Genomic DNA, 7500 nt, shown 5'->3' with positions numbered 1-7500 from the left:
GTTAGACTCCTTGGTCCGTGTTTCAAGACGGGTCGTGAAATTGTCCAAAGCTGAAGCGCCGCTGACGGGAGCGATTATTCCGCCCGAGAGCATCCCGAGCCAACAGCGGCGCGGGTCCGGGGCCGGGCCAGGTAGGTCCGTCATCCGGGAAGAACCGCGCGCGCTTGCCGGGAGCCCGAGCGCCCAAAGGGGCGAATCGACTCCTCCAGATATACCGCCGAGCAGCCAGCCAGGACACCGGGGCTCTGCCCAACAGACGCGAACCGAGGCCCGCGGAAGGACAGGCTGCGCACCCGGGCCGTAGGCCGGCACCCAGCGGGTCGCGACGTCCTACTAGGGGAGAAGTGCGGCCCACCGCACACCGGAACGGCCCCACCCCGCGGCGAGTGGAAAGGCAACCGGACACGACCCCGCCGCGGATTGCTCCGCGCGGGCGGCCGGCCCCATCTGCCGAGGGCGGGGGCCAGTGGCCGGATGGGCGTGAATCTCACCCGTTCGACCTTTCGGACTTCTCACGTTTACCCCAGAACGGTTTCACGTACTTTTGAACTCTCTCTTCAAAGTTCTTTTCAACTTTCCCTCACGGTACTTGTTCGCTATCGGTCTCGTGGTCATATTTAGTCTCAGATGGAGTTTACCACCCACTTGGAGCTGCACTCTCAAGCAACCCGACTCGAAGGAGAGGTCCCGCCGACGCTCGCACCGGCCGCTACGGGCCTGGCACCCTCTACGGGCCGTGGCCTCATTCAAGTTGGACTTGGGCTCGGCGCGAGGCGTCGGGGTAGTGGACCCTCCCAAACACCACATGCCACGACAGGCGGCAGCCTGCGGGGTTCGGTGCTGGACTCTTCCCTGTTCGCTCGCCGCTACTGGGGGAATCCTTGTTAGTTTCTTTTCCTCCGCTTAGTAATATGCTTAAATTCAGCGGGTAGTCTCGCCTGCTCTGAGGTCGTTGTACGAGGTGTCGCACGCCACACCGCCAGCCGGCTGTGCACGCTACCGAGAAAGTACCGGTATGCGAACCGCCAGGCGACGGGCGCGCATCGCACGTTTAAGGAGACGCGGCCGGCCACACAGGCGACCACGACACTCCCACGTCTCCGAAGCGGGACAAACGCCGCGCGCTTCAGTATACGTAGCCGACCCTCAGCCAGACGTGGCCCGGGAACGGAATCCATGGACCGCAATGTGCGTTCGAAACGTCGATGTTCATGTGTCCTGCAGTTCACATGTCGACGCGCAATTTGCTGCGTTCTTCATCGACCCACGAGCCGAGTGATCCACCGTCCTGGGTGATCTTTTCCTTTTCAGTCTCCCACTGTCTCTTTCAAGACAGTAGCATTTGCGGGACTGAGGCGTCTGACGGCCCCTGTTCCACTATTTTTTTTGTGTCCAACGGCCTCACAGCCGATGGGCGTCGTACGGCTCCACACCGGAGCGGACAGGCACTCGGGCGAACGTCATTCAAAACCGGCGCCAGGCGCCAGGTACCGCAGGCCAGCCGCTCCAGAGCTTCAGCGCTCGTACCACACAACAACAACAACAACAACACTTCCGCTAGTTTTGAGAGGCACGCGTGGTTCCGCACGCGGCGCACGGCCACTGCCGTACAGGTAGCGTGTTGCGCGACACGACACGCACATCGAAAGACATGCAGTCTAGTCGGTAATGATCCTTCCGCAGGTTCACCTACGGAAACCTTGTTACGACTTTTACTTCCTCTAAATGATCAAGTTTGGTCATCTTTCCGGTAGCATCGGCAACGACAGAGTCGATGCCGCGTACCAGTCCGAAGACCTCACTAAATCATTCAATCGGTAGTAGCGACGGGCGGTGTGTACAAAGGGCAGGGACGTAATCAACGCGAGCTTATGACTCGCGCTTACTGGGAATTCCTCGTTCATGGGGAACAATTGCAAGCCCCAATCCCTAGCACGAAGGAGGTTCAGCGGGTTACCCCGACCTTTCGGCCTAGGAAGACACGCTGATTCCTTCAGTGTAGCGCGCGTGCGGCCCAGAACATCTAAGGGCATCACAGACCTGTTATTGCTCAATCTCGTGCGGCTAGAAGCCGCCTGTCCCTCTAAGAAGAAAAGTAATCGCTGACAGCACGAAGGATGTCACGCGACTAGTTAGCAGGCTAGAGTCTCGTTCGTTATCGGAATTAACCAGACAAATCGCTCCACCAACTAAGAACGGCCATGCACCACCACCCACCGAATCAAGAAAGAGCTATCAATCTGTCAATCCTTCCGGTGTCCGGGCCTGGTGAGGTTTCCCGTGTTGAGTCAAATTAAGCCGCAGGCTCCACTCCTGGTGGTGCCCTTCCGTCAATTCCTTTAAGTTTCAGCTTTGCAACCATACTTCCCCCGGAACCCAAAAGCTTTGGTTTCCCGGAGGCTGCCCGCCGAGTCATCGGAGGAACTGCGGCGGATCGCTGGCTGGCATCGTTTATGGTTAGAACTAGGGCGGTATCTGATCGCCTTCGAACCTCTAACTTTCGTTCTTGATTAATGAAAACATACTTGGCAAATGCTTTCGCTTCTGTTCGTCTTGCGACGATCCAAGAATTTCACCTCTAACGTCGCAATACGAATGCCCCCGCCTGTCCCTATTAATCATTACCTCGGGTTCCGAAAACCAACAAAATAGAACCGAGGTCCTATTCCATTATTCCATGCACACAGTATTCAGGCGGGCTTGCCTGCTTTAAGCACTCTAATTTGTTCAAAGTAAACGTGCCGGCCCACCGAGACACTCAACAAAGAGCACCCTGGTAGGATTTAAACGGGGTCCGCCTCGGGACGCGAAAGCACCCCTTCGGCTCGCCCCACCGGCAGGACGTCCCACGATACATGCCAGTTAAACACCGACGGGCGGTGAACCAACAGCGTGGGACACAAATCCAACTACGAGCTTTTTAACCGCAACAACTTTAATATACGCTATTGGAGCTGGAATTACCGCGGCTGCTGGCACCAGACTTGCCCTCCAATAGATACTCGTTAAAGGATTTAAAGTGTACTCATTCCGATTACGGGGCCTCGGATGAGTCCCGTATCGTTATTTTTCGTCACTACCTCCCCGTGCCGGGAGTGGGTAATTTGCGCGCCTGCTGCCTTCCTTGGATGTGGTAGCCGTTTCTCAGGCTCCCTCTCCGGAATCGAACCCTGATTCCCCGTTACCCGTTACAACCATGGTAGGCGCAGAACCTACCATCGACAGTTGATAAGGCAGACATTTGAAAGATGCGTCGCCGGTACGAGGACCGTGCGATCAGCCCAAAGTTATTCAGAGTCACCAAGGCAAACGGACCAGACAAGCCAATCCGATTGGTTTTGATCTAATAAAAGCGTCCCTTCCATCTCTGGTCGGGACTCTGTTTGCATGTATTAGCTCTAGAATTACCACAGTTATCCAAGTAACGTGGGTACGATCTAAGGAACCATAACTGATTTAATGAGCCATTCGCGGTTTCACCTTAATGCGGCTTGTACTGAGACATGCATGGCTTAATCTTTGAGACAAGCATATGACTACTGGCAGGATCAACCAGGGAGCTGCGTCAACTAGAGCTGAGCAGCCGGCCGCCCGGGAGTGTGTCCCGGGGGCCCGCGCGAACACGCAAGCGTCCGCTCAATTATTCTGCAAACAGGAGGAGGCCGAGCTCCCCTGCACGATACACCTCGAAACCCTCTCAGGTCCCGGCGGCGCGCAGCGCCGTCCTAGGTACTTGGTCGGTTTCGAGAGAGGCGCAATCGCCCGGAGTTAGGCGAGTAGACGGTTTTAGTGAGAACACCCTTGCTCCCAACTGAGCTTGCCGCTGCCGACAGAGGCCCGGGAGCGTGCTGTCGTGGCATTGCCGGCGGGAGACAACACGCGCCACCTATGGTGACCGGCAGCTCCAACGCCAGCGCCACACAAGGGCAAAGCCCCACTTGGGTGCAGAAGCGAACTCTCCCAGCACAGCGCACGCGCCAACACGTCCGCACAACTGCGATACAAACCACCTGCGAGAACCGCTGGGGCGACCGAGCAGCAGACGGCGTCGCGGCGCCGAGTGCCAGGCGGCGGCGCATCCTCAACGCACACAGTCCTCAATCAGACCAGCACACTGCAGATGTCCACCGCGCTTCGCACCGGGCTCGGCTGAACCAACTTTGGCCGCCAGGCGCCGCGTGCAGGGTGCGCCGCAGCGTAGCTGCGCCGCCTGCCGGGCCCGTCGGCTGGCGCTCCTGCCACTCGGCGCCCCCCACCAGCCGCCTGTTGCGCGTGCGCCCACGCAGCGCGCGGCCAACACGCCGGGCGGCCCCCCTTCACCGGCCGGGAACAGTCCCACCAAGCCACCGCCGCGTATCGCTTCATACCCACATGGGCCTAGTCACGTGTGTGGATGTGGCGGGTACCGCTGAAACAACCGGTTAATAGCTGTACCGATCGTCGCCATCACAGATTCACCTCCAGCGTGAACAACCGCTCAACAACGGATTTCCAGTTCATTTGCGTATCTTGGGCAGTAAACGTAGATGTCCACCTACATTTGCGAATTCAACAATTCTTGCATGCCAGGATGTCATGTGTCACGACACGCTACATCAGACCACATACACACTGCGACATGTGCAGAAGAGAACACGTGGAAGGTGGCCCGCGCACGTATGCGATGTCCCTTCCGCGATCCACTGTCAACCGGCATCTGCGGCATGTCCCAGATATGGAACGCGGTCCACCAGGGTAGCACTTTGTGTGAGGCAATACGACAAAGTCGGAATACACGCGTCACTACATCAGACGGCTCACGCTGACCTGACCTGACCTGACTCACCGCACCACCACCCCCAGCGACCCAGGGTGACATACAATGCGTTCGTACGTTCCTCCCACACGCCTCTACGGCGTACCACAGTGCAACCTAGCTGTTATTGGGAGACGAGACAAGTAGCATCGAGCACATCATATGGAAATTGAGATTCGACACCGTTGGGCACAGCCAGCGTACGGTCACACGTATCACACTACTTCACTCTGTACGTAACGACCGATGATCGGTACAGCGTGTGGGTTACGCGTACGACATCAGCGGACAATGGACACAGACCATACCACGACGTACACTGAGGGCGTCGACATCTGAATGCAACTGAACAGCTGCGAGGCTCATTTAACACTCAAACGCCAGACCGACCAGCTTGAGAGGACAGAGACACAAAGAGGGGGACAGAGGGAGGGGGGGGGGGGCGATATAGTCCTATTGCAGTACAATTGACAGTGGATAGCGGGAATATGTGGAAAGTAAGCAACACTCGCAAGACATCTACATGAGGATAACAACGACACCAGAGATTCCGAGCAGTGAACTATGTTAGGCAAAGGGACAACGTGGGTTAGGTTAAGGGACAACGTGGGTTAGGTTAAGGGACAACGTGGGTTAGGTTAAGGGACAACGTGGGTTAGGTTAAGGGACAACGTGGGTTAGGTTAAGGGACAACGTGGGTTAGGTTAAGGGACAACGTGGGTTAGGTTAAGGGACAACGTGGGTTAGGTTAAGGGACAACGTGGGTTAGGTTAAGGGACAACGTGGGTTAGGTTAAGGGACAACGTGGGTTAGGTTAAGGGACAACGTGGGTTAGGTTAAGGGACAACGTGGGTTAGGTTAAGGGACAACGTGGGTTAGGTTAAGGGACAACGTGGGTTAGGTTAAGGGACAACGTGGGTTAGGTTAAGGGACAACGTGGGTTAGGTTAAGGGACAACGTGGGTTAGGTTAAGGGACAACGTGGGTTAGGTTAAGGGACAACGTGGGTTAGGTTAAGGGACAACGTGGGTTAGGTTAAGGGACAACGTGGGTTAGGTTAAGGGACAACGTGGGTTAGGTTAAGGGACAACGTGGGTTAGGTTAAGGGACAACGTGGGTTAGGTTAAGGGACAACGTGGGTTAGGTTAAGGGACAACGTGGGTTAGGTTAAGGGACAACGTGGGTTAGGTTAAGGGACAACGTGGGTTAGGTTAAGGGACAACGTGGGTTAGGTTAAGGGACAACGTGGGTTAGGTTAAGGGACAACGTGGGTTAGGTTAAGGGACAACGTGGGTTAGGTTAAGGGACAACGTGGGTTAGGTTAAGGGACAACGTGGGTTAGGTTAAGGGACAACGTGGGTTAGGTTAAGGGACAACGTGGGTTAGGTTAAGGGACAACGTGGGTTAGGTTAAGGGACAACGTGGGTTAGGTTAAGGGACAACGTGGGTTAGGTTAAGGGACAACGTGGGTTAGGTTAAGGGACAACGTGGGTTAGGTTAAGGGACAACGTGGGTTAGGTTAAGGGACAACGTGGGTTAGGTTAAGGGACAACGTGGGTTAGGTTAAGGGACAACGTGGGTTAGGTTAAGGGACAACGTGGGTTAGGTTAAGGGACAACGTGGGTTAGGTTAAGGGACAACGTGGGTTAGGTTAAGGGACAACGTGGGTTAGGTTAAGGGACAACGTGGGTTAGGTTAAGGGACAACTTGAGTTAGGTTAAGGGACAACTTGAGTTAGGTTAAGGGACAACTTGAGTTAGGTTAAGGGACAACTTGAGTTAGGTTAAGGGACAACTTGAGTTAGGTTAAGGGACAACTTGAGTTAGGTTAAGGGACAACTTGAGTTAGGTTAAGGGACAACTTGAGTTAGGTTAAGGGACAACTTGAGTTAGGTTAAGGGACAACTTGAGTTAGGTTAAGGGACAACTTGAGTTAGGTTAAGGGACAACTTGAGTTAGGTTAAGGGACAACTTGAGTTAGGTTAAGGGACAACTTGAGTTAGGTTAAGGGACAACTTGAGTTAGGTTAAGGGACAACTTGAGTTAGGTTAAGGGACAACTTGAGTTAGGTTAAGGGACAACTTGAGTTAGGTTAAGGGACAACTTGAGTTAGGTTAAGGGACAACTTGAGTTAGGTTAAGGGACAACTTGAGTTAGGTTAAGGGACAACTTGAGTTAGGTTAAGGGACAACTTGAGTTAGGTTAAGGGACAACTTGAGTTAGGTTAAGGGACAACTTGAGTTAGGTTAAGGGACAACTTGAGTTAGGTTAAGGGACAACTTGAGTTAGGTTAAGGGACAACTTGAGTTAGGTTAAGGGACAACTTGAGTTAGGTTAAGGGATAATGTGGTACAACCACAGTTAGGTTAAGGGATAATGTGGTACAACCACAGTTAGGTTAAGGGATAATGTGGTACAACCACAGTTAGGTTAAGGGATAATGTGGTACAACCACAGTTAGGTTAAGGGATAATGTGGTACAACCACAGTTAGGTTAAGGGTACCAGTAGGTAATGTGGTACAACCACAGTTAGGTTAAGGGATAATGTGGTACAACCACAGATCTGTCTCGCGTGTGTAAGGGATAATGTGGTACAACCACAGTTAGGTTAAGGGATAATGTGGTACAACCACAGTTAGGTTAAGGGATAATGTGGTACAACCACAGTTAGGTTAAGGGATAATGTGGTACAACCACAGTTAGGTT

General features: G+C 54.1%; 3 non-coding genes across 3 annotated transcripts in view; all 3 read right to left on the bottom strand.

Moving 5' to 3' along the window:
• Positions 1-952, bottom strand: part of LOC126327696 (large subunit ribosomal RNA) — a 4222-nt gene extending 3270 nt beyond the window's left edge. The window contains exon 1 of the ribosomal RNA XR_007561386.1: positions 1-952. This exon is cut by the window's left edge and continues 3270 nt beyond it. This is a non-coding gene — a ribosomal RNA (large subunit ribosomal RNA).
• Positions 953-1140: 188 nt separating this feature from the next.
• Positions 1141-1295, bottom strand: LOC126327699 (5.8S ribosomal RNA). Its single transcript, XR_007561388.1, has one exon. It is a non-coding gene; the product is annotated as a 5.8S ribosomal RNA (ribosomal RNA).
• Positions 1296-1666: 371 nt separating this feature from the next.
• On the bottom strand, positions 1667-3559 carry LOC126327702 (small subunit ribosomal RNA). The gene has a single exon (XR_007561391.1). It is a non-coding gene; the product is annotated as a small subunit ribosomal RNA (ribosomal RNA).
• Between the last annotated feature and the right edge of the window lie 3941 nt (positions 3560-7500).

Source organism: Schistocerca gregaria, unplaced genomic scaffold, assembly GCF_023897955.1.
Source record: "Schistocerca gregaria isolate iqSchGreg1 unplaced genomic scaffold, iqSchGreg1.2 ptg001057l, whole genome shotgun sequence".
In the NCBI taxonomy this organism is placed as follows: Eukaryota; Metazoa; Arthropoda; class Insecta; order Orthoptera; family Acrididae; genus Schistocerca; species Schistocerca gregaria.
The sequence above is the reverse complement of the archived record's forward strand: the minus strand, read 5'-3'. Positions and strand labels throughout refer to the sequence as shown.